The sequence below is a fragment of the Protopterus annectens genome, chromosome 9.part0 (assembly GCF_019279795.1).
Source record: "Protopterus annectens isolate FY-2018-M chromosome 9.part0, PAN1.0, whole genome shotgun sequence".
Taxonomy (NCBI): domain Eukaryota; kingdom Metazoa; phylum Chordata; order Ceratodontiformes; family Protopteridae; genus Protopterus; species Protopterus annectens.
Genome location: NC_056743.1, coordinates 1,552,347,374 through 1,552,375,197, shown reverse-complemented (window position 1 = coordinate 1,552,375,197; position 27,824 = coordinate 1,552,347,374). Strand labels below are relative to the sequence as shown.

The following is a 27,824-nucleotide window of genomic DNA, read 5'->3' as shown; positions in this document are numbered from 1 at the left end:
GCTCAACCTGTCCGCTATGATGTTGGACTTCCCGGGGATATGCGTTGCTATCAGAAACCGCTGAGAAGAGATCGCCCACTGCCAAAGTCTGAGTGCCTCTCGACATAGGGGATAGGACTTGGTTCCGCCCTGCTTGTTGATATACCACGCTACGGACATATTGTCCGTTTGAATCGCAATCGTCCTGAAGGGAAGAGAGTCTTGGAGGGCTTGCAACGCCAAAAGCACTGCTCTCATCTCCAGGACATTTATGTGCAGGTGGCATTCGAGAGATTGCCATGTGCCCTTGACCGTCCTGCCCTGAAAATGCCCCCCACACCCGATCAGGGAGGCGTCCGTTGTGACCGTGGCAACCAGGGGGGAAGGAACAAATGGTCTGCCCTGAAGGACTTGAGGGGAGACCATCCACCAGGATAGGTGTTTTTTGCAAGACAGAGTTATTAAGATGTTGTGTGTCAAAGGAAGCTGTTGGAAGGACCACTGGGAGAATAGCATCCACTGAAGGAGCCGCATGTAGAAACGAGCAAGGGGGAGTAGCGTGATGGCCGCTGCCATGAGACCTAACACTTTTAGGACAAACCTGGCCTGGATCCTCTTGCTCTGAAGGAGGATGCGCACATGATTCCGAATATCCAAAACTCTTTGGTCTGTTAACTTTGCTGAGAGCTGTATGGTGTCCAAAGTGGCGCCTATGAAAGTAATAGACTGACAAGGCGACAAGGCAGACTTTTCGAAATGTATGGAGATACCTAGCCCTTTGCAAAGTCTGAATGGTGTAATCTCTGGCAAGAAGAAGCTGATGCCTGGTGGTGGCAGTAAGGAGCCAGTCGTCTAGATATGGAAACACCTGGAATCCTTGACGTCTCAGGTGAGCCGTAACCACTGCCATGCATTTGGTGAACACTTGGGGGGCTGTAGTGAGACCAAAGGGCAGGGCTCTGAATTGATAGTGACTGGTCCCTAGCCGGAAGCGGAGAAACTTTCTGGAGCGCCTGTGCATCTTGATGTGATAGTATGCATCCTGAAGGTCCACTGAGCACATCCAATTGTCCTGACCCAGAAAGGGTAGAATGGACTGTAGCGTGACCATCCGGAACTTCGTTCTTTTCACAGACTTGTTTAGTCTGCTGAGATCCAATATTGGCCTCCAGTTCCGTGTTTTTTTTGGTACCAAAAATAACTTTGAGTAGATTCCAGATCCTAGTTGGTCTGCTGGGACTGGCTGGATGGCTCTTTTTGTTAGCAGTTTTGATATTTCTAGTACTGCTTGTTCCCTTAGACTGGGTGGAACGTCTGGGAGGGGTCCTTTTGGCTGAGTTGGGGTGTGGATAAAAGGGATTTTGTAACCCTCGGATATAATCGACTGCACCCATTTGTCTTGTGTGAGAGAAAGCCAGGCTTTTGGGTACAGCGATAATCTTCCCCCGACTGCCTCCGAAGATGGACAGTCGGGCAGCTTCTCAGGGATGCTGGAAGGATTTATCAGAGAGAGGCTTTCTGCTACCCTGGTTCTGCGGACCTCCTCTGTCTCTAGGGCGGCATCTGTTGTTGTTCCCCCCCCTGCCTCTAGGGGGGAACTGACCTCTTGCATCAGGCGTGACTCCCTGTGATTTGCGGAACCACATTTTTCCACCCTTTTGACCCTTAGGATATGGTCTAGACAGGGTGGAAAAACGGACTCCCACGGCAGAGAGAGTCTTGCCATCCTGTTCGCATCTGGTCAAAGTATCCTTCACTTGAGGTCCAAACAACGCTGAACCATCAAAGGGGGAGTTAGCGAATGACGCCTTGAAGGGGTCTGCAAAGTTGCAAAGCCGCATCCAGACATGACGCCTTAAGGCCACACCCGTGCCTGCGGCTCTACTCGCTCCATCGGCTGCATACGAAATAAGCCGCATAGAGGAGTTGACAATCGAATTTAGGGTTCCTAGCTGGGAGTTGATTTTGTCTTGGGACCCCGTAGCTGTTGGATCCTGTAGGGCATCACCCATTTCTTTGAGAATGTCTCTTTGAAGGCGGGTGAAATGGCACAAGTAAATTCAGCCATCGCATGGCGAAAGTCGCTGAAGAGAACATCCGCTTGCCGTACCTATCCATAGTCCTAGATTCCTTATTAGGAGGATGGATAGGTACTGAAGGATCAGCCAGTTCCTTCTTAGTAGCTGCAGCCACCACCATGGCATCAACTGGGACACCTTTAGCTAAAAACTGTTTATCTGACGGGGCTGTGATAAATTTGGAAGGCCTCCGTGGGGTAGGTTCCATCGTATCAAGGGCCGTCCACGCCTTCCGCCCCACCACTTCCATAAGGGGGTCAAAGGGCGGAGACACCCAGGAGGTGGAAGGGCGAGAACCAAACGGATCATCTTGGATCTCAGAGAGGCACTCAGACTTTGGCAGTGGGCGATCTCTTCTCAGCGGTTTCGGATAGCAACGCATTTCCCCTTCCCGACTAGTCCTCGGAAGGATTGAGGTAGACCAGTTTCCCCTCTGTTTGAGGATTTCAAGGATGTCAGAAAAGGAGACATCCACAGAGGGGGACCGTGGGGACCCTTCTGACTCATCCAAGTCGGTATCAGATGTGATGGACTCAGGGGAGTCCACATGCTTCCTTTTACATGTCCTCTTTCGAGGGGGTTCACCTGATGGATCAGGGGAAACCTCGGAAGAAGAGGATATTCCCAATGGGGAAACCTGAGGCGTTGGATCTCTACGGTTGGGAACGAGAGAGTGGGCAGAGACCACAGCAGGCACTACAGTGGGAGGAGCTGATGGAGCCGACCGTGGAGCAGGCACTGGGGCCAGTACGCTCCTCATGACCTCAAAGGCGCCCCTATCGGGCAGGACAGAGGGCTCCCCAGCCGGCACCGAAAGCCGATGTCGGGGCCGAACTCACCAATGCCGACGCTCCAAGAGGGAGAATGGGGTCGGACAAGGGTCAGATGCCACTCGCCCCCTCGGAGCCGACGTGGATGTCCAAGCGCCCGGATCCTTCCAAGGAAGGGACCATGGAAGAGATCGGAGCAGACGACAGAGCCAAAGGAGGAGGTATCGGCTCCGACGTCTCGACAGTCACGGCTCCAAGAAGCTCTGGCTCCGAGCTCAGAGGTAGAGTCGGAGGAGGAATCAAAGATGGTATGGGTATAGCCACTGTCTGTTGGGAAGGGCTACGAAGCATTTGGGCTGGTGCCTGAGACTTTAGGAGTCTGCTAACCACCCTCTTGAGGTCATGGTCCAATAGCCTGGATGCCCGAGAGGAATGGCTCCGATGGCTCCGCTCCGAGAGCAAGGGCGATCTCGGAGCTGAGTGAATGGACTCCAGGGATGGAGACCGTGATCTCTTACGGCTGGAAGATGGCACCGAGACCACTAACGGTGCCGATGGAGCCATAGACACATCGGCTCCAGCTGGAGCCGATTTGGAAGACAAAGTCTTGGAAGCATTGGCTCCAGCCAGAGCCGATGTAGAAGACTGTGACATAGCAGTATCGGCTCCAGCCGGAGCTGATAGTGAAGCAGTCGGTGAGCCACCAGCCGAAGGCTTGGAGCACGAAGCCAACGGTTTGGATGGCTTCGAAGGTTTCCCCGGCAAGGGCTTGGCCGGGGAACCTTTGGGCTTTAATAAGCCCCTCAAAATCAACTTATTCCTGCGCTCCTGCAGGACTCTTGGACTGAATGCATGGCAGACAGAACAAGAGTCCTGCAGGCACAGGGGTCCCAGGCAGTAAACACAAGAAGTGTGACCGTCTGTCAGCGACATTTTCTGACAGCACGAGTCACACTTCTTGAAGCCTGAGACCTTAGTGTCTTTAGACATTAAGCTGTCGAAGGAAAGATAAATTCCTAAGGGAATGTCTAGACACACACACGCTCACACATGAACAATTAAAGGTCAAGGATAACCCAGACACACAAAAATAATTGTCCCAAAAGGGAAACTGAAAAAAAAAACGGAAAGGCCTATGGCTTAGCCTTCAAAAGGGAAGGATAAACTCTAGGGATTATAGGGATTAAAGGGAGGACCCACAGAATAGTGGTATACTAAGGGGGGTCTAAGTAACTAATCTACTGAAAAAGTGAAGAGAAATCCTAAAAAAAATTGACAATTTTCACTGAACTGTAGAGCCGGTAAAAAAAAGCACCTCGCTAGCGAAAGCGGCAAACGAGATCTGGGTAATTGGCGCCTAGCATTATAGGATATAGGGTACCTCGAGCTGGTAAAATCAGCTCTCGAGCTTTAGTATAGGCCGAGTCGGAGCCGAGGATCGGCTCTGAACCCATCCAGCAAGAATGAAGATGAGATTGACAACTTAACATTACCATTTTTATTGGTGGGTCTTGATGCAGAGAAAGCATTTGACAGAGTTGACTGGGGCTTCCTGAGCAGTGCAATGGAAGCATTTGATTTCCTTGATACAATTATAAGATTGATTAGAAGTATATATTGAGAGATTGGAGGCGGAAATTAAAGTTGCTGGAGTCCTCTCTGATAACTTCTGCTTGAGTGGAGGAACTAGGCAGGGTTTCCCGCTTTCCCCTTTTTTGTTTGCATTATTTTTAGAACCACTGGCAAAAAAAATGAGGAACTCAGAAATTCAAGGATATAATTGGTATGGTAGTCAGGAAAAGCTGACAGTATTTGCGGATAATATCATTTTATTCATGACAAAACCAGAAAGGGACATTATAGTGTTGTGGAACATTTTAAGACAGTTTTAAATCTTCTTGGGATACAAAATTAAAGAAGCTAAAACAAAGGCAATAGAGGTAAATTATGTACCCACACACAAATTGGTCCATCAATATCCATATTTATGGGGACATGATAAAACAAAGTATTTAGGAGTATAGGTTAGAAGTGACTCTGTTGTGGAAGCTAAGGATATGTGGGAAGAGACTAAACAGAAGATAATACAAAAATTGAGAAACTGAAAGCTTTGTTATATTCATATGGATACTAAGATATAAGCCATTAAAATGTTTTTACTCCCTTTAGTCTTATACACAGGTCAGGCATATTTTTATCAACCAGAGGAGAAGCTGTGGATAGCAATTAAAAAAGAGTTGAAGGAGTTTATCTGGGAAGGGAAGGGAAGGCAGCAAGGGTCAAGTCGGATAAGCTGATTCTTCCAATAGAACAAGGCAGACTAGGAGTACCCAATTTGAGGGGGTATTTTACAGCAACACAGTTAAGGCTCTTATACATATCACAGCAGAAAACTATAATTCAAAGTGGAAAGGAATGATGATGATACAGGCAGGAAGCTCAAGAAATAAGGAGAGATTGGGATTTTGGATGCAGACTCTTAAGGAGAACAAAAATCATACAGAGTATTGTAGTCATAAAATAGTAGGGAGTATTCTGAGAACTAAACCAGCATGAGAATGGAGAAAAGAGATTTTGCTAAAAGGGATGACTGAGGTCAGGGATACAGATAACAGGCAAGAGGAGGCTGGAATTTATTGGAGAAAACTGGCAAAGGAACCAAGGTATTGGGAGCAAATAACTAGAAAGGGAAAGGTAATAGAATGGGAAGAGGCCATGAATTTATTTGAACTGCAAGTTAGAGACTGCCTTCCCTATCAAGGATTGATATCAGAGTATAGGCAAAGAGAAAGAAATAGGGGGCTCCTGAATGAAAGACCAGCACTGGTAGAGTTTTTAATACAATCTAGAACAGAAGCTACCATTAAAAAAGGAATAATTTGTAAAGCATATAAAATACCGCATGATAATTATAAGAATCAATCAGAGGAGCTTAGAAAGGATTGGGAAGAAAAGATTGGATAAGCAATTCACAAAGAGACAATGGAGGGTATATGTACATCTCCCAAATATGCAACAAAGTCTAGAAGATTTAGGATCTTTGCCTGGAAGTGTTTATATATGTATTTTTATACCTCAAGTAGACTCCAAAGAGTTTTTCCTCAGGTGGATAGCAAATGTTGGTGGTGTGATGGGCAAGAAAGAGGTACTAGGAACATATTTTTTGGGAGTGTAATGAGCTGGCAGATTTTAGGGATTCCCTGCAGACCGCTCTGTTAGAGATGCTGGGTGAGCAGATTAGATTGATTGGGCAGATGATTTTTTCAACTATTATACAGAATCGGAATTGTCTAGACATAGTAAAGCCTTGCTGAGTCTAATTATGGTGGATGCCAAAAAAGCAATTACTAAAAAATGGAAATCAATGTCTAGACCAACTTTACTAGAAGTAGTGAATATAGTAATAAAGATAAAACAACTGGAATTGGGATCTTTAGAAAAGGGAAGAAGCAAATTACATAGGAAAAAATGGAAACTGTGGGAACAATATATACAGAGAACGAATGAGGTTTAAGAGGCAGGATTTGAAAGAGCCATATAATGCTTAACTGACAATGACTGGATACATTATAAGTGATGTATAATGTTTGCAACGACAGTTGTTTCAATGGTTTCTATGATGTATAATGTTTGCAACTACAGCTGTTTCAATGGTTTCTGTGATGTATAATGTTTGCAACTAAAGTGGTGCCATTTTGTTTGTTTTTCATTTATATAAATGTAAGACTGGCTATGTGAAAATTTAATAAAGATGTTTGTTGAAAACAAAAAAAAGTAGCATTGCTGATTGAAATCACCACACAAACACTATACCCAGTGACTACACTGTCTTGCATACAGACAGACATACAGTCATATAATATCAGGATTTGCAGACAGAAATGAGAGCAATGTGGAAGAAAGATACCAAGACAGTTCCAATAGTAGTAGGAGCAATGGGTCTTACAAAAAATAATCTATAATCGTATTTAGATATGTTACCAATACATGTAACTCCATATGAACTGAAGAAGGAGTCATTAATGGGCACACTGTGGGTGCTGCGAAGAGCACTTCTGGCTGACATGAAAGACTGAAACAATACTAATTTCATGAACTTTAAGCGTACGTTGACTTAGGAATGGGGTCCATTCCCATCATGGTATTAAAAACCCAAAATACTTGGAGAAATTAAAAAAGGGAGAAACAGTACGATTGGAATTAACTAAATGTTTAGCAGCAGTTGAATTAACTAAAGCTATAGCTGCTGCGTCAAGTATGGGAAGTGTGTATAAAAACTTAAAAAGACTGAGAAACTTCATTCATCCTATCTGCCTTTTTAGGGGCAGCTGGCTAACTATCAGGAAAATTACAGGTAGTAACAGACATATCCTCTAAAGCTGACAGAACTGGAGGAATAGATAAAGGTTCTGGAAATTTATTCAAAAGGATTCTAAAGATCATTGTGGTGAATCCCTTCTGGCCCAGACAATACTGGTTATCTCTGTCAATTTGAGGGACATCAGACTGGGGTGAAAACCCTCTATCGGGTGACAAAGGAGGTCCTGTTTGGGTTCCAGAATCTAAGGAGGATATTTCACGTGAGACCAGAGGAAGGGGAACCAAATCTGATGAAATCAATAGTTGGCAATGAGAATTACAGAGGACTTCAGATGCTTTGCTTTCTGGAGAAACTTTGGAATCAAGGGTAGTGGGGATAAGCGTAGAGGAGATGGGAAGGGGGCCAATCATGAACCAGAGCTTCCCTCGGGGACTCCCTTGGAGGGGGGGGGGGAATCAGAACCAAATACTTGTTGCCCTTATTGTTTTGGGAGGATGCAAATAGGTCAAAGCAAGGTTAACCCCAAAGGCTTAAGATCTGCTACTGACTGATTGCAGGACCACTTATAAGGGGTCAGAATGGACCTACTGAGCTTGTCTGCCAGGACATTGGATTTCCCCAGTATGAGAGCTACAAGCAGAAGATGGTCTGTAGACATCGCCCATTCCGAAACCCTAATGGCCTCATGGCCTCTTTGCACAACGGGTAAGAGAGGGTTCCTCCTTGTTTGTTGATGTACCACACCACCAACATGCTGTCTGTGTGAATTACAATCATTCCTAGAAGGAGGTTGTCCTGAAAGGCTTGAAACATGAGGAGGACTGCTCTCATCTTTAGAACATTGATATGCAATCTGGTCTCTATGTGTGATCACATGCTTTGGACCTTCTTTCCCTTGAAATGCTCCCCACCCCAACTGGGAAGCATCTGGGGTACCATGATTGAGGGGGAAGAAAGGAGGAAGGGTCTGCCTATCGTCAGGTCGTCCGACAGCAACCACCATTGTAGATGCTTTCTGCAAACCGAAGTCAGCTTGATAGGAATAGATAGAGGCTGGTAGAGTTAGTGCTTACTGAAACAGACGTATGACTTCGCAATGATCATGTCTGACTGCATATATATATACAGTCATTATAGTGACATCTCACCTTTACTTAAATTGTATTGCAAGACGTTCAGTCTCCATATTCTAATATTGCTTGGTAAAATATCTATACTCTGCATCTCCATGTCCAGCCCTTTCCCAGTTTCTGTCTGCTGGAACAAGCAAGAGCGTCAAATGTTATGATGTAATTCTGAATACAGGCTAAGCTATACAGTGACGGTGGTTGTGCTCAGTTTTATGGAATGTATCACTTTGTTACACTTATGAACAGGACCAACAGTTACGTAGCATGACTATTATATATTATATACTGTTATTAAAAATGGCTATCAAATAAATAATTTGCTCTCCCTATGAAAATGCACCCTACCCTGTATATGTAACTTGTGATACGGTTGCACTAAGGGATGAGCACAGCATTCTAAGCTAAAGCAAGAAATTGGCAAAACACCAGCTGCAGTCACATCATAAATGGAAATGTTTCTTTTTTTTCAGTTTTTGAATTATTTGCTTTCCCTCCAACTGCTGTAGTAGGTCAGACAGTCAGGTTTTACTGAGTTGGCATATATGCAGATGAGTGTTCTTTAATTATAATAAACATTATTGCTTATCTTATCTTACATAAAAACACAATTATTTCTTGATTTGAAACTGATCGGTGGCACTGTTTTCTTGTGCACCAAACTTGATCTATGTTTTGTGTACCACGAACTGAAGGAAAAGGCAAATTTACGTAAATCAGAGAAATGAGCAACTTCACCAACACAAACGAACTCACACCGCTTATACTCCAATGCCAATCACCACTCCTTCCACGTACTGAATAGCACACCTCCGTGGACACAAAACAGTCCTTGTTCAATAGTTGGTCGAAAGAATTTATTGTTTAAAATTTTAAAAGACTTTAAATGCGCTTATTTAAACATACATTTTTCGTCGGGACCTCTGTCCCAACTTCATCAGAAGTACAAACCTCCCCCACTCTACGCTCCACTAATATATCTAATCCACCCAGCTGATCTGTTAATTAATTAACTCCAATCAATGTTTAGAATTACTGTCTTAGAACCAGTTTTAAAGTGACTATGTGCTAGATTATTTGGTTACCATGAATCTCTTACTTCAAATGTTCTTTTGTGTACACAAATTTTTGTTTTTCTATTTGTTTTTTCCGTTTATCCTGCTTATTTTTTGTTCTTTCTTCCATCTTTTAATTTTAAGATGAAATAAGAATAGAAATAGAATATGGTTACTGTTGATATCCGAACTATTTACAAAAATCTATATCTATATAATATTAGTTAATATTATTAATATTTATGTTTATATTTGATATTGTGATTTGGAAACACATCTATATGTCTAGCTAAAGCATTTTCCATTCTTTTTGCATTTATGTTGTAAATGTGTTCTTTAATTCTTTCTACTATTTCTGTTTCCAAATCACAAATTTAATTTCAGGGTCATAGATCAAATAGTGTCCGACAATAGAGGAGGGAATGATAGCCTTGCCTTAGAAAGAAGGGAGCTATTGTGGCAATTGAGAACAAATGCATGTAGGGCCCCAGGCATTAATGAAGTGTGTTCACTAAAATGTATTTTGAGATTGAAAAACCAGGATAGATAAATATAAATATAAACATAAATATTAATTTAAATGTAAATGTAAATTAGAAATTGCCTAGTTTTTAAAAACTATTTAGTACGTTACAGGTTACAATTTATAATTGAAATAATTTTATAAATTGCTTTTAAAGAAATTGTTTGAAAGTAATAAAATCTTTCTTAAAAGAAAATTGCAAAAGGCACATTTTATATATTTTATACATTTTATATATTTTATATATTTATACATTATATTAATTAGATTTATATAGATATAGATTTTTGTAAATAGTTCGGATATCAACAGTAACCATATTCTATTTCTATTCTTATTTCATCTTAAAATTAAAAGATGGAAGAAAGAACAAAAAATAAGCAGGATAAACGGAAAAAACAAATAGAAAAACAAAAATTTGTGTACACAAAAGAACATTTGAAGTAAGAGATTCATGGTAACCAAATAATCTAGCACATAGTCACTTTAAAACTGGTTCTAAGACAGTAATTCTAAACATTGATTGGAGTTAATTAATTAACAGATCAGCTGGGTGGATTAGATATATTAGTGGAGGGGGAGGTTTGTACTTCTGATGAAGTTGGGACAGAGGTCCCAAATGTATGTTTAAATTTAAAGTCTTTTAAAATTTTAAACAATAAATTCTTTCGACCAACTATTGAACAAGGACTGTTTTGTGTCCACGGAGGTGTGCTATTCAGTACGTGGAAGGAGTGGTGATTGGCATTGGAGTATAAGCGGTGTGAGTTCGTTTGAAAAGGCAAATTTACCACAAAGTTTGCAACACCCTGACACTCATCCCTTTTAATCTGTAATCGCCATCATGTTATATTCCCAAAGGATGAATGCATTCATCTTACCTTCTAAGAAGTCTTGCAAGGACTGGCTGAATGTTTGTAACTGTCGATCTCTTATTCTACCCCTGGTTCATAGAAATTTCAACAAAAAGGTTACAGCTGCAGAGATCTCTGGTGCCACTGGATTAAGGGAATAAAGTGCAGGGAAGATGTTTTTTTTTCTAGTTCCGGTGTTCTTGTACAACAGCTTCTTGCGATCTTTTGGTCATTTGTTTTGCATACTACTGGTCAGGCTTGCATGGGTAACTTATTCACAGTTATTCAGGCTGAAGTCTATGATTACACTTCATTTGGTGGAAAAGTTTCAAATGATGTGAAGTATACAGATAATATCTGACCCCCCTCCCCCTCCAGTCTCCAAGTCTGACTGAGAGGAAGTCAGGCACTGCCTCATTAACCTGGCATCAGCCATAACTTGAAATTTTAAATAAAAATAATAAAAAAAACAAAAAACATCTGGAATGGAAGGGGTCACTCGGAAATTCGTGGCACCCCATTATTTTACCCTCAAAACTGGTAAATACCGTGGAATTTGGTATGGTTGAGAGGTATGATGTGCTGTTTAGTTATTTATGACCTACATTTATTTTGGGGCTATATTGTATGACCTGCTTTCATTTCAGAGATGCTTACTACTACTGATGCATTTAGCTTCTTTTCATTAGAACTGCTACCTGTTTTTTTCTATCATCAGGTTGTGCTCACTGTGATGTGACACAAAGCCTTGTGTGCTTTGATACTTTATTAGCTATTTTGTTGAATCACAACAAGAAATTCTATTGTTCAGTTCTTGGCTGGGGTGCCTTCTGTGCACAATCTACATGTTTCTCTGTAGGTTTTCTCCTGGTGCACCATTCACCCAGATCTATAAGACATGCAGTAAAAGAATTAGTGACTCTAAATATGCATCTGTGTTTACATGCACATGTAGATGTCACTATATATATGTGTGTATGTGTTATAGGTAAACACTAATCTTTCAATCTACAGACTATTACAAGCCTAGCTAATAAAAAGAGGTCAGAATCAAGCCCTGAACTTTGTACCTGTGAGATTAAAACCTTAGCCATTATTCCAAAGGAGCTGACAATTTACTTCTGTTCCCTATTTGCCTAATAAAATCTGTGGATGTATCAGCTGTTTATGGGGTGAACAAAGGAGTCAAATTCAAGTTGACAGCATTGGATGAATGGATGTATGAATGGATCTTATGTTGCTGTTACAAAAGAGCATCAGGAAAATTGGGATTTACCCGGTAAAGTAAACATGAAATTAAATGAAATAAAGTACAATAAAGAAAACATATCGTATGGGGTGCACTCGTAATTACCTAAAAGGATCAAAGAAGAATGTCAAAGAACATCGAGCAGACTTTGTTTACTGAACTGTTTATCACATTTCATTCAGGACATAACTTGGAAATGTGTCTTACCTTCTTTTTCTATGTAATCTGGCACTCTGAAGATTCCTACATACGTCATGATAAAGTAAGCAGGACTCATAATCGCAATAGTCCAAGAAAGAATGACACAAATAGCTATTATATTATTGCCAATCACCTAAAAAATAAATACGCAACATTTAACACAATCATGTCTTTTTAGTTCTGCTTTGTGAACTGTAACAATTTTCTTTAGTAATTCCTGCAGGGAATGTACATTTGTCTGCAAGCATACTTATTACCATAACAACAGATCTTTGACGCAAGGTTATATCAACCTTAGTAGAATCTTTTTTCCCTTCCAGAGGTTCAAAAAAATGTTTCTTTCCTCTGAGGTACCACTGTAGGTCCTACCTTGAATAAATAGGGAGTTAGGCAGATACGACCGCTTTAGATATCCCACATTGTTGCACATTCTCTTGGTTTCTCTGAGTCATTTTGCACAGGCAGAAAAGACACAGCAGGCAAATATTCCTTCCCATTTGTGACTCAAGGATGGCTTAATGGTTAAGGTGTTTACCTTACTGACACAAAGTGCAGAGTATGATTCTCATGTGGGGCCTAATTGGCTAGGCTTAAAATGGCCCACAAAGGCAGTTAGTACTAATTTATGAACACATAAATACCTAATATTAGATTTGTCCATATAGGTTCCTCACTAAAATGTACTATGCAAACCACCTCAAGGCCCTATCCCTGCATTCTATCTCCTACAGGCTGTTGAGGGGGAGATCTGTGATCTATGCCTAGCATTCAGAGCATTGTTAGATGCCACTCTAATTTACCTCCTGCATATCTACAAAACAAACAGCACCAGAATTACCTGTTCTAATCTTGGCACCTGTCTCTCTAATGGACATAAGCACTCTGTAAAGGGTTCATCTCCCAGACCCCTGCTAAACTTATCAAGGGTACCAGAACTTGTCAGAGATTTGGGATGCATGGCTAGGCTTGAAAAGGCCCTTGTGGTTGTTAGCCTAGTAAACACCTATGAACCTGTATGATATCATATTCAATATGGTGACTACAAATGCTGGCAAATGTACCAATTATAAGAGAAAATAATCAAAAAGCTATGCTGAAACAGATGGTATAAACAGCTTAAGGACAGGAAATAGAACACTTTATAGCTAGAGTATAAATTGTTAATCAAACTAGAGTACATCACCTGCAGAATCGTTAAACTTAGCACAGCAAATACAGTAAATCAATTCCAATTCACAGAAATAGTAAAGCAACATGCAGATGTTGAAATAAGAACTTCTTCATTCAAATGACAAAGTATGTTTGGACAAAAGTCTACCCTAAAATATTACTGCTGTGGCTAGACATGAAGGGATCATGGCATAATAAAATAAAGGCATGAGACAGGGAAAATAGTGCATGAAAGAATACTAAACATAAACCTTAAATAAAGGGAATGCCCCTTAAATTTAGCTAACTAGAAAGCTCTGTTTACTTGCCAGCACTGAAACTTAGCAGCAACACAGTCAATAGTGATCAATTTGTTACAGCAAAAGAAGTGAATGTTTTAGTTGCAGCTTATAGAAAATAAAATTAGTAATAACTGTACTATGTAGGCCCATATACTACAAGTAAGATTTAACATCTTGACATTGCAGATACGATAAAATAAGAATATAAGATTTAAATAACAGATTGCCTAAAATAAGCTCTGTAGTAATAATCCATCCATTCACAGCCCCCTTTTTTCCCCAAATTTTTGCACATGAGACTAAGGTGTTACATTAACAGTGACTATCATCTAGAGCCAATTTTCACACTGTCAAGTTTTTCTTCCATATCACACAGACACATGCACAAATGCTCACATTTCTGATCAATTTAGAGTGCCCAATCCACCTACTGCATGTCTGTAATATGACAGTAAACCAGAGCAAACCCACATGAACACAAGGAGGATAAACAGACTACACTGAAGGCATCTCAGTCAAGAAACACATCAGAAAACCTCTTACTGGGAGGTAACAAAGCTATCTGCTGTTCCACTGTTCTGCCAAACTGCTGTCATAATAATATAATGATAATAATAATAATAATAATAATAATAATATTAACAACAAAAAGTCAGCATTTAGAAATCAGTTCTGGCATAGCATTTTTGGTTAGAACTGAAGCTTGCTGGCATAAATTGTGGCAGTTGCTTGCTACATTTACAAGGAAAGAAGGTCTTTTTTTGCCCTTCACTGCTTTTTAAGTATGGGAAAAGCTTCTGAGTTTTTTTTTTTTTGCTCCAACTTAAAGTTAAGGGGAGCATCAGTGCTGCCCTTCTCATCTGTTGTCCCTCCTCAACTTTAAGTTAGAACAAAAAGAAATTAACTTAAAGTTGAGGGGGCAGCACTGGGTGCCTGATAACTAGCTAGCTACAGCTCTCAGAATATACGACCAAAATTGGCAAGGTTTATATGTTAAGAACAACAGAACCATGTAAACAGCCTCTTAAATGATGTTTGCCATGAGAGTAGTGAGGGAATATAATATTTTCACACAAAATAGAAACATTGAGAGTATAGCTTTACTGTTACGGTGATGACTCTTCAAAGGGCCTACTGTTATGGTAACTGCAGTTGTACATAACTAGACTGTCTTTGCTGGTAAGGTTTACTGAAACAATAAATCATTATACTTAGGTTGATTTGAAAGAAGAAACGTATTCTATCTTAGAAGTGGACAAGTGAAGCAAGGATGATCAGAGACCCTACTGAACATCCTTCCACATTGTTCTACTTCTACTTCTGGCAGTCAGTGCAGAGGGTTAAGGCTGTCAGCTGTAGTTTCAGTATACACGGTATGATTCTTTTTGCCCTCATTTGCCTACTACATGACATGAACAAGCCACTTGACCAGACATTGCTCCCGGCTGAAAAGGGAGTGCATGTCCAGTGGGTCTACATAGTTAAAAAATGGTTATTATTGCTTTCAAATATAGCTGTTAAACATAGCTGAATCAATGCAACACTATAGTATCCTGGCAAGAAAAGCATCTGATTTATGCACCACAACAATCACATGCTTTTTTAAAATTAATTAATTAATTAATTAATATTTGGTATCTCTTGGGACTTCATATTACCATCTCCAGGCCACAGTGTCCTTTAGCCACACCGGGTCTACCAGTTTGTCTCCTACTCCCTCTACTCGTATGTCCCTAGCATCAGTGGGGCTAATTGTGGATCCTAAGGGGATTTTGGGGATCAGTCATTTCCACTTCTATCCTGGGGGGGTCTTTATTTTTCCCTATCCACCTCCCTACCCTGCTTACCATACTTGTTGCTTTTATGTTCAACAGCAATTCCCCTGTTTGAACCATGTCTCCCCAAGGAAGCATCAGCAACAAACACCCATTCTCCCCTGCTCTGTCAGTTGCCAGAATTGCTAACTGAACAAAGGTTGACTGGGCCTAAATCAGAGCTTTATACCTCTATGCCACAGAAGCAGCCCACAGAAATCATGTTAATATATTACTACAAAACAGTAAGCCATTATATATGTGTTATCTATACGTACCTAAGTAGGACCTAGTATTAACACAGGTATGGAATACTCAACTCTAATTCTGACTAAAATCAATCCCAAAGACTTTACAGAAGTGGCTGAAATGTTCTCTTCTGGCAACTTTCAGACATTGAAATACAAGGGTAATCAAGTACTTCATTGCTAAGTGCAGAAAAGTACAGTGGTGTATGTTTACTTACTGTAACAGTAGATGGCCAAATAGATCACTATTGCAGTAACCATTATGGGACATAATCCTGCCAAGGATACTGCACATCTGAAAAGTCTACAAAACTTCAAGTTCCTTCCCATAAATCTACTTTTAGCATGAGAGTACATGCTGGTATAACAGTGATGCATGGGTGCTCCAAAACACATGGATCTCTTGCCCCAAATTGGGAGGTTGAGGTCTAAGGTTTGAAGGGAAGTCAAATCAGAAGAGAAATAGAAATAATAATAATAATGGTAATAATAATAATAAAATCTGTTCTACAGCAGATAGGAAGGCAAATGCAACAAATGTCTTACAAGCAAGTAGTGATTGTCCTATTGAATTGAAATTGAACAATTAATGAACTGATTGATTGTGCTGTGTAAATGAATGGGATATGCTTTATTATTGTTTGTCTGCTCTGCTTAGAAGGCTGTAGGACCAAAGTGACAAGAGACTTTAAAACTGAATAAATGTTACATTTTTAACACACAAAGGTCTATGCTTAATATTCAGATTTTTGTCTTTGTCTTTTAGTTTTCTGTTAAAATTAGAGAGTTTGCAGAGTTAGTAAGGGCAACGTTACTATGTATATATTTACAAAAAGGTTGTGTATATTGCTGCTATGATTTCTTGACAGCATTAAAGATAGTAAGAAGAATTTTGGTACTTTAGAAAATGACATTTTATACTTGTTTTGGGGACTTGCTTGAACAGTAGTATGATCTGCAGTGGAACAGGATGATTGATAGGGGATTACAGAAAAAATAATAATCAAAACCCAGTTACTTGCCACAAAAAGGTGGACAAAAGCTTTCCAAAACCACAAACAAATCATTTGACATACAAAAGAAAACCAATAAATACTTAAACCGTACAAATCAGTTTACAGATGAAATTATTCTGCCAGTAAATAATGATACGAAACACTAAAAGCAGTGAGAACTGAGGAACGCTGCCAGCAATGTTGTTGTTTTATACCAATCAAGAAACCATGGAACATTAGCATGAGGATAGCACTAGTTTTGGTAAAGATGTGGGTACTCTTTGTGAACAGTTTTGCAAGAGAGATAAAAGACACATACAGTGGGTAAAAAAATATATGATTTACTGTTATGGTGACTTTCTAGGGAAGAAGGTCTTTGCCTTATTGATGAGATAATAGAACTTTCTGTAATTGTAACTTTGAAGGTGGATGTGTGGCTAGTTGCATCCAAAGACAGAACCATGCGTTCATCAGGCAGAAGCAGTCATGAGATTAGTACTGTCTTGCCTTGTTTTGAGTAGGACCTCTTCAATCATGGGAAAAGGAGGAAAGACATACATTGGTTCCTAAATCTATATGAAAGAGAAAGTGTCTTAGTTCTACACAGTGTTGTCCACAGGTAGGATGCTTGGGGCATTTTGAAGTTGTCTAAACCGGTGTCTTCTTCAACTTAAAGCTGAGAAACACAAAAAAACAAAAAGGTCTTCTCTAACCCGAAAAAAAGTTGTTTGTTACATTTATCAACACACACACTGAGTGCTTCAGACATGTAGTATTACCATTTATTTATGAAGCCACAATATCCTTGTGGGTTTGTAAATCAATGCAGGTGCTGTATTCTCACACCATCAGCATCTGCTATCTGTCTGGTTCAATCTCAGATCCCACTCCCTAAAAGCTTTCATCTAGGTAGTTGTCTCCTTATTCCCACCCTACTTACAGCACTGAGTAGACTGGTAGCTGTTTCATTGAGAAGAGTGGCAAACAAGTCCACTTTGAGTAAGCAACACAGATACATCACTTGTTGAAAAGTAAGATTATTTGATTACACATAAGCCAGGGAATTCTGTCTGCTGAAGGATGCTGCCTAAACATTTTGACATCTGGAAAGGTAAACTGCAGCAAATTTTAATGTTATGTTGAACTGCCCCTCTCAAATCTGGAGAACTCCATTACATAACGTACAGCATTTGGTATCCTCTTGTTTGTTGATGTACTGTATCACTGTTGCATTGTGGGTGATGATCTACTGTGCTCTTGGGAAGAATACACCCTAAAAAAGCTGCCCCTAAGTTTAACCTGAAGAGTCTCTTAAATGCTATGTTATAGTAGGAAGTGTTAAAGACGTTCCCATTTGTAGATGGAAATTATTTTTCCAGCAAATGTATTCATCTTCATTGATCTGGGAATGGAAATCATGTCAAAAACTATATTGCCTAGGTCCAAATATTCTTTAATGCCTATTGTATTCTCATGTGTAATTTGGCTCTAGGAGCCATAAGGACACAACAGCACTTGCCAAAGATTGAACCAGACAGATAGCTCCCAAAGCTTTAGGGTGATTTCCACACACCCTAGCTACTGATTTTGTAATGCTCTCCCTGAGCTGTACAGTGGCTAGGGTACATAAAAAGTAAACTAAAGCTTTGGAAGCTGGCCAACTAGTGTGATCCTTAACAGGCTATCACATACAGCTTAGGCTACTGCAAAAGTACTCATACTAAACAGGGCTGCTGTCATGGGCTTTATAAACCAAACCCATGATGAAGATCAGCTGTTCCTCAAGGCTACAACTGGTGCTAAACCTTTGGTAATTATTGCTGGGACTGTGGAGTGACCAAATGAGGGAAAGAAAAGTGTAAATGAGCAACCCTGAATCTCAGATATTTGCTTTGGGAAGGCCTTGTAGGGATGAATGGATCTGCATCCTCCATATCTAGGAATACAAATAAATATTCATTTTCTAGGAAAGGCAGTACTGTCTTTAGGGTAACTACTTACACTTCTTGGTCATGGCAGACTGATTTAGGCTGCATAAATTCAGTACTGGTTTCCCTGTTTTGTATGTCTTTTGACAGCAGAAAAAGTCTGGAGTACAAGCCTTCTTTCTTGTTAGTCTGGGACCAACTGCATTGCTCTTTAAGTGACAGTTGTTTCAAGATCAAAGCCTCTCAAATCTGCTGTGTGGGTATCTGTGGTATGTGTTTATATTCTGTATTATAACCTTACTTATCCGCAAATCCATATACCTGGGGTACTAGTCTGTGAAAAACTGTTACCTAAGGATACTGAGGAAGAGGTGGAAATTATGTCTAGACAGGTGTCAGTGGGACCTTCTCTAATGCTGCATTATCATGCATCCAGATGCAGGAAAGATGGGCATTGTCTTCTTCTATAGTGCCTTTTTTGTATGTTTTTTATTCCTCTCACTGTTTGCTGACCATCAGCCCTTCATGTTCAATCAGCCCATCTGTTCCTCTTGATGTGAAAGCTGATCTTGGAATCATCATTCATGCAAACGTCCATGTTTTTTCTATTAAGCTCCAGCTCAGCCTTTTTGTGGCTAATGCTGGCATCCACATCACAATGAGGGCCTTTCTGTGGTTTACCTTTGCAGCTGAATGCTCCCGCCCACATGCTAATGAGGGCTGCTGTCATGTGATTTGTAAGCCAAGCCCATGTCTCTGGTTATGGAAGTTTCATCTGCTAGCTTCTTCTTGCATGCATAAAACAGCCACCAAACTATCAGTCCCTTCCTCCAGAGCAGGTGAGCTGGAATCACACTACTGAACTGTCCAGAATTTCACAGAAAGTCCAGATTCCCTGTATTCTAACAACACTGCCAAGACTTGAAACTCCCTACCACTACAAATCAGAGTGCAACCTAATAAAACCATCTTCAAAGAACAGCATATTTCCCACCTAAACAACTTCTGGACATGCAACTGCCTAGCACCTGACTGACATATTCTAACTCCTTTCCCCTACCCACTATCCAACCTCCTCTTTAAAACTCCCCACAGATGCACTATATATTATCACACGTTACTTACCAACTCACTGCCGCCTACTCCCTACTGCCCCATCTATACCACCTAACTCTCCCCTAGACTAAGTTGAAAAGCTTTCCTTGAAAATGTCAATGCACCTCATATGAACTTGTCTATATTCTCCTCCTTTTTAAATTTTTCCTTTCTTGTCTTATCTTCAGTACATCTTCAAGATTATCTGTCCTAAACATACTGTATGAACAACAATCAAATGTTACTACCTGCTATACTTTTAAATGTATGTCTAAACCACTATGCTTATGTAAATATCTTATGCAATCATATGTTATTGTCTGCTATATTTTTATAACTGAATGTGTAAATATCTTATGTATAGAATGTTAGCAATTGTTCTGGAGCTTTTCTCCCCAGGCCTCTGCTGAAAACAGACAGGTCTGTCCAGTCAGACCTTCCCAGTAAACAAATGTAAAATAAAATAAATAAATAATTTTTATGTTACATTTTTGGTCTGTTCCTCATAAAAATTAAAATTATGTACTCACCATAACTATATATCTATGTTGTACATTTTCATTCTTCCTCAACTGTTGGGTATCTGATCCAACCTCAGATCAGCCAAATTTACCAGACTCTCAGATCCTACTCTCAAGCTCCTCCCTTTACCCATAATGGCCATGTCAATCTGCTACACCTCAGATCAAGTTTGCTGCCTTATAAGATATAGGATAAACTAACTCTAGGTTAAGACAAAGTAAAAAAAAAAAAAAACTAGTAGTAGCAAAAGTGGGGGGTCAAACCTGTAACCTATGTTCCACAACAGCCATAAGGTCGCTCCAGAAGATAATAGGAAGGGGGTCGGAGGGTGGGGAGTTGAGGAAGAATGAAAATGGACAACACAGATACATAGATATGAAAAGTACATAACTTTAATATATGATGCTGTCCTTTTCATTTGCTCCTTAACTGTTGGGACACAGTCCCCAGCTACATGTACCTTGGGTGGCCCTCATGGAAGGATATTCTGCAGTACTGCATAACCAAAGGCAGCCCTGCTACTGGACGTCAAATCCAATTTGTAATGAACATTAAAGGTATGCACATTAGACCAGGTAGCTGCTGCACAAATGTTGTCAACAGAAGTTCAAGGCCAAAATGTGGAAGATGTAACCATGTGCCTATGTACATCCAAAAGATGTATTCTCCTTTGTTAGCGAAGTTGAGAAAGAAAACAAGCAAATTAATGACTTGATTAATATTTGTTTCGGAGGCTGCTTTAGGTAAAAAAGATGGACAGGTCTGAAAAGTAACAATGTCTTTGTGAAACATGAAATAAGGAGATTTGGAAGAGAGAACCTGGAGTTCAGAAACTCATCTTGCAGATATAATGGCCACTAGAAAGACAGTTTTCCAGGATAAAAATTTCAAGTCAGATTTAACTGATGGCACAAAGGTTTTCTGAGTTAACCCTTGAGGTGCAGCTGATAATCTCAGAGACAGGTGGGGTCCTTCACTTTGGGCCTAAGGATGAAAATACCTTTGAGGAACACCTTGTACAATTTTGAAGAAGCTAATGAAGAAGCATGTTCACCTGAATAAAAATAAGAAATGGCTGCCAACTGCACTTTAACAGTAGAGAAACTAGCTTCTTCTTGAAATATAGATAAGAACTCTAGGACAGCAGAGGTAAGAGTAGTGAAAGGGTTCAATTCTCTCTGTAGAGCCCAAATTGAAAATATTTTCCATTTACTTTTGTAGATCTTTCTAGTACAGTCCTTGTGACAAGAGAGAAATATCTGTCAGACTGGTGAGAAAACTCTATGCTGTCTAACCAGTGGAATTGGAAAAACATGCAATCAACTTGAGGCCTATAATGTCCAGATGATGTATTCCTCTTGGATAAAAGAAAGAAGGGCTGGACTGTGGTCTGGCATCTATGGTGCATAGTGAAAGTGAGACCAAATGGAGGCACACTTGCTGAGGCCAAAAGGGGGTTAATGAGGGTAATCGTGCTCTTCAACTGAAGTATCTTCTGTAAGTATTTGGGAATTATAGGTATTGGGGAATAATGGTAAAGGAGACCAGAGGGCCAAATGTGGACTACAGCATCTCTCAGTAACTCCCCTGGAGAGGGGGACTAGGGCAAAGAACCTTCTGCACTTGCTGTTGAGGGGAGATGCAAAGTGACTGCAGCAAGGCTGACCCTGTCGATGGAAAGTCTTCTCTGCCATTGATTTATTGAGAGCCTACTCATGAGGCATCAGAATGGACCTGCCAAGACTGTTCTCTAGCATGTTGGATTTCCCCAGCATGTGCATTACCAAAAGAAAGCAGTATGAGGATACTGCCCACTGTCACACTCTCACTGCCTCTCAACATAGGGGATAAGATTGGATCCCTCCATTTGCTGATGTACCAAACCACACACATGTTGTCAGTTTGTATTGCAATTGTCCTAAGAGGAAGGGTGTCTTGGAAGGCTTGGAATGTTAGGATGACCACTCTCATCTGTATGACATTGATGTGTGAAATGGTCTTTTCTGGTGACCATGTGCCTTGGATTATCTATCCCAAAAAAGACTCCCACACCCCAGTTGGGAGGCATCCATGGTTACCATGGCTACTAGGAGTGGAAGTACAAGAGGGCAGCCTTGGGAAACCTCATCCGACTGAATCCACCAACATAGACAGTCTTTGCATACTTGAGTGAGTTTGATCAGAAAGAAAATGAAGTTATGTACCTACCATAACGTTCCATGTTAGTTGTCTTCATCTCGCCTTCTTTCTTGCTGGTTGGGATCGGAGCCGATCCTCGGCTCCAACTCGGCCATCTTCTATAGCTCGAGATCTGTTTACTGGCTCGAGGCTACCCCTTATCCCATGATGCCTAGCGATAGCTACCCAGATCTCATTTGAAATAGCTAACCCCAGACATAGCTAGAGAATAAACCTGTCCTAACAAATAGGTTGAGTATACCTGACATATTCTCTAAGTCAGCAGAGGAAACAAACCAGAAAAACACTCAGCCAGTGAAACCAGAACTCCTCTCAGTCCAATAGGACAGGGGGACGGACGGTGGGACGCAAGAGAGAAGGCGAGATGAAGACAACTAACATGGAACATTATGGTAGGTACATAACTTCTCTATGTTAAGTTGTCTATCTCGCCTTCATTCTTGCTTGTTGGGACAGAGTCCCTAGCACCTACAGTCCTGGGTGGCTCATTGGAACAGACTCAACTAAAGTCAGCTCTGCTCCTGGAGACCATATCTAGCTTGTAATGAGAAATAAAGGTATGAGGACTTGCCCACGTAGCAGCTGCACAGATAGAATCCATGGGCAACCTAGATTGGAAGGCTACAGAGGTGGCCAAGGCCCTAGTAGAATGACCTTTTGGTTTGATAGGTAACTCTTTGTTCCTTAATTGATAAATGAAAGTAATAGTGTGAGACAACCACCTGGATAAGGTCACCTTGGAAACTGGGAGACCTTGTTTGCCTAGAGCATAGGAAAGGAATAGTTGGTCCGACTTCCTTATTTCCTTAGTCCTGTGCAGGTAAAAATGCAATTGTCTATGAACATCCAATTGGTGTAATTTGTACTCTGCCTTGTTGGTGTGGTTAGGGAAAAACACAGGAAGGTCTATAGATTGGTTTAAATTAGTTTCTGAGCAGACTTTCGGAAGAAATGAAAAATTAGTCCTCAGAGCAACCCTGTCCTTATGAAAAACCAAGTATGTAGGACGGACACATAGTGCCTGAAGTTCAGAGACGCGTCTGACTGAAGTAATAGCTACCAGAACGAGTGTCTTTCAAGACAGAAACTTAATGGAGCAGGACGCTGCTGGTTCAAAAGGGGACAGAGTTAAGGAAGTTAGTACCAGATTAAGGTCCCAAGGAGGAGGGGGATCTCTCAATGGAGGCCTAAGGAGAGTGGTCCCTTTCAAAAAAGCTTTACAGAGCTTATGAGACATAATGTTTGAATTTGACAAACCAACATGAAAGTTAGAAATGGCCGCTAATTGAAACCTGACTGTAGCAGAAGCAGACCCGGAATGAAAAAGTTGTGCTAGGAATTCCAGAATTTCGTGGACTGGGGCTGAAAAGGGATCTACATTCCTAGCCTCTGCCCAACAAGAAAAATGTTTCCATTTACTAGCATAAGTTTTTCTGTTTGTGGACTTGTGAGAGGGGACAATAATCTCACGTACAGCCGGGGAAATGCTGGGAAGCCTGGCTAAGGTTGGAAGTGGAGCAACCAAGCTGTGAGCTGGAGAGTTTGGAGGGATTGATGCAACCCGCCTAACTGATGAATCAGTAGGTCTGGAATCGGATCCAGAGTCCAGGGCTGATCGAGAAGGTAATGGTGCAGGAATGGGAACCATATCTGTCGAGGCCAGTAGGGGGCAATGAGGATCATTTTGCAACCCAACGATATTGCTTTCTGTATGAGTTTGGAATCAGGGGAAATGGAGGAAAGGCATAAAGAAGTCCTTGAGGCCAATCGTGGACTACAGCGTCTCTGGGTGAGTGACCTGGAAGCGGAAGAAGGGAGAAGTAGTTGTTGCATTTGCTGTTGAAGGGGGTGGCAAAAAGATTGCAACAAGGCCATCCCCATTTGCGATAGGTAAGATCCGCAACTTCCTGATTCAGAGACCACTCGTGAGGCATGAGGATAGCCCTGCTGAGCCTGTCCGCTATGACGTTGGACCTCCCAGGGATGTGCATCGCAATCAGAAAACATTGGGAGGAAATCGCCCACTGCCACAGTCTGAGTCCTTCTCGACACAGGGGGTAGGACCTGGTTCCGCCCTGCTTGTTGATGTACCACACCACTGACATGTTGTCTGTTTGAATTGCAATGGTCCCAGAAGGAAGAGAGTCCTGAAGGGCTTGCAATGCAAGGAGCACGGCTCTCATTTCTAAGACGTTTATGAGCAGATGGTACTCGTGAGGCTGCCAAGTGCCTTGGACTGTCTTGCCTAATGCCCCCCCCCACCATATCAGGGAGATGTCTGTGGTCACTGTGGCTACCGGAGGGGGCTGAATGAAGGGTCTGCCCTGAGTCACTACTGGGGAGACCATCCACCAGGAAAGGTGCCTTTTGCATGCTTCTGTAATCATGATCATGTGAGACATGGGCAGCTGTTGGAAAGACCACTGTGTGAACAGAAGCCACTGAAGGATCCTCATGTGAAAGCGGACCAGTGGGATTAAAACAATGGCTGCTGCCATGCAACCCAGAGTTTGAAGGACGAACCTAACTTAGATTCTTTTGCTCTGCATCAGAATTTGTACTTGCTGATGAATTGTAGACACCCTTTCTGGCGGTAGCCTTGCGGACATGTTCCTTGTGTCTAAGTCTGCGCCTATGTAGGTGATAGATTGACAGGGCAACAAGGCAGATTTTTCGAAGTTTACTGTAATGCCTAACTGGGAGCAGATTGTGATTGTGTAGTCCCTGGCTTGAAGAAGTTGATGCCTGGTAGTAGCAGTGAAGAGCCGGTCGTCTAGATATGGAAACACCTGGAATCCTCGACGTCTCAGGTGAGCCGTGACCACTGCCATATATTTGGTGAACACCCTGGGGGCTGTGGTGAGACCAAAGGGCAGAGCTCTGAATTGGTAATGACTGTCTCCCAGCCAGAAGCGAAGAAATCTCGTGGAGCACCTATCCATCTTGATATGGTAGTACGCATCCTGAAGATCTATCGAGCACATCCAATTGTCCTGACCCAGAAAGGGTAGAATGGGCTGTAGCGTGACCATCCGAAACTTTGTTCTTTGTACAGACCTGTTTAGTCTGCTGAAATCCAGAATCGGTCTCCAGTCCCCTGTCTTTTTTGGTACCAAAAAGAACCTTGAATAAGTTCCGGATCCGTGCTGGTCTGCCGGGACATTCTGGATGACTCCTTTTTCTAGCAGTTTTGAAACTTCTATTACTGCTTGGTCCTTCAGATTGGGTGGAACATCTGGAAGGGATTTCCTTGACGATAAGGGGGGTTTTCATAAGGGAATTTTGTAACTTCAGGATATAATGGACCGCACCCATCTGTCTTGCATTAAATCTTGCCAGGCTTTTGGGTACAGTGAAAGTCTTCCCCCGACTGCCTCCAGAGGTGAGCAGCCGGGCAACCCTTCAGGGATGCTGAAAGGGCTTATCAGAGAAAGATTCTCTGTTGCCCTGGTTCTGCGGACCCCCTCTGCCACAAGGGCGGCGTCTGTTGTTATTGTTTCCCCCTCTGCCCCTGGAGGAAAAATCATTACACGTGTCAGGCAAAGCTCCCTGGGATTTTCGGAACCACATTTTGCCACTCTTCTGACCTTTGGGGTACGGTCTAGAAGGAGTGGAAAAATGGACTCCCACGGCAGAGAGAGTCTTGCCTTCTTGCTCACACCTAGTCAAAGTGTCTTTCACCTGTGGTCCAAAAAGAAAGGAACCATCAAAGGGGGTGATGGTGAATGACGTTCGAAAGGGTTCCGCAAAATTACACAGCCGCATCCATGCATGCCTCCTAAGGGCCACTCCCATACCTGCGGCACCACTCGCACCATCGGCTGCATAGGAAATGAGCCTCATGGAGGAGTTAACTACAGAATTAAGCGTCGCCAGCTGGGAAGCTACTTTAGCTTGAGCCCCCTCAGCTGATGGATCTTGAAGGGCATCTCTGAGCTCTTTAAGGAGATCCCTCTGAAGCTGGGTAAAATGACATAAGTAGTTCATTGACCTCATAGAAAAGGTCGCTGAAGCGAACATTCACTTCCCATATCTGTCCATGGTCCTAGATTCCTTGTGGCTGCTGCTACCACCATGGCATCAACAGGAACACCTTTGGTAAGGAACTGCTTATCCTGGGGTGCTGTGATGAATTTGCCAGGTCTCCTCGGAGTTGGTTCCACTGTATCCGGAGCTGACCAAGCCTTTCGAGCCACCACTGCCATAAGTAGATCGAAAGGCGGAGAAACCCAGGAGGTGGAAGGTCGGGAACCGAACGCATCCAGAAATACAGACTCATCCTCGGTAGGGGCTAGGGGATTCCAGTTCCCCCTCTGCTTAAGCATTACTAGGATGTCCGAGAAGGAAACATCTTCAGAGGGGGATCTCGGGGACCCTTCCGATTCATCTAAGTCTGTATCAGAAGTGACAGACTCAGGGGAGTCAATGTGCTTCTTCTTGCACTTCTTCTTATGAGGGGGGGGTCCTCTGAATGATCAGGGGAGGCCTCGGAAGAAGAGGAAACACCCAATGGGGTGCCCTGGAGCACTGGTTCCCTACGCTTGGGGTCTGGAGGAGGAGCAGAGGTTGGCACAGGCACTACAGGGGACGGAGCCAGCGGGGCCAATAATGGAGCTGACTCAGTGGCCAGCACACTCCTCATGACATCGAAGGCATCCCTGCCACGATGCAGAGAAAGCTCCGGTTCCGAGGAAATCGGAATCCTTCTCCGCACCGATGGAGACAGCTCTGAGGCCGATGTAGAAGCCGAGCTCACCTGCGCCGAAGCTCCAAGAGGGAGAACGGGGTCAGACAAGGGTCCGATGCCACTCGCCCCCTCGGAGCCAACAAGGGTGCCCCGGCGCCCAGATCCCTCGACGAACGGCACCACCGAGGGGATCGGAGTCGACGATGAACGAACGGGTTCCACTTCCCAACGAACCCAACTCCGGCGAACTCATTGGAGTCGGAGGAGGAACATCGACAGAAGTGGACAGAGTCGACACCTGTTGAGGAGGGCTAGACAACATCTTGGCAAGTGCCTGCGACTTTAGCAACCTACTGACCACTCTCTCCACATCGTGATCCGACAGCTTAGAGGATCGAGAGGTGAGGAATGGGAACCATATCTGTCGAAGCCAGTAGGGGGCAACAGGGAGATATTTCTGTATGAGTTTGGAATCAGGGAAATGGAGGACAGTCCTTGTGGCCTCGTGGAGTCTCCGGGTTTCTGATGGAGCCGGGGGAGATAGTCTTCTTATGGTGCCAGCTGGAACTGAAGTAGAGTGGTAGAGTCTGAACAAGGCCATCCCCAAACTTTGTTAGATTTAGGGGATTTCACAGGCTGAGGTGTCTTGGCCGGTGAATCCTGGGGCTTTAAAAGACCCCTAAGAATAAGCTTATTCTTATGCTCCTACAGGACTCTTGGACTAAATG

The 27,824-nt window shown here is 42.3% G+C and overlaps 1 long non-coding RNA gene across 1 annotated transcript in view; it reads right to left on the bottom strand.

Annotated features, from left to right (window-relative positions):
- The window catches only part of LOC122812174, a 272,309-nt gene that overhangs the window by 138,585 nt on the left and 105,900 nt on the right, over positions 1–27,824 (bottom strand). The window contains exon 2 of the long non-coding RNA XR_006366347.1: positions 12,164–12,290. This is a non-coding gene — a long non-coding RNA (uncharacterized LOC122812174). The remainder of the gene's footprint in view (positions 1–12,163; positions 12,291–27,824) is intronic.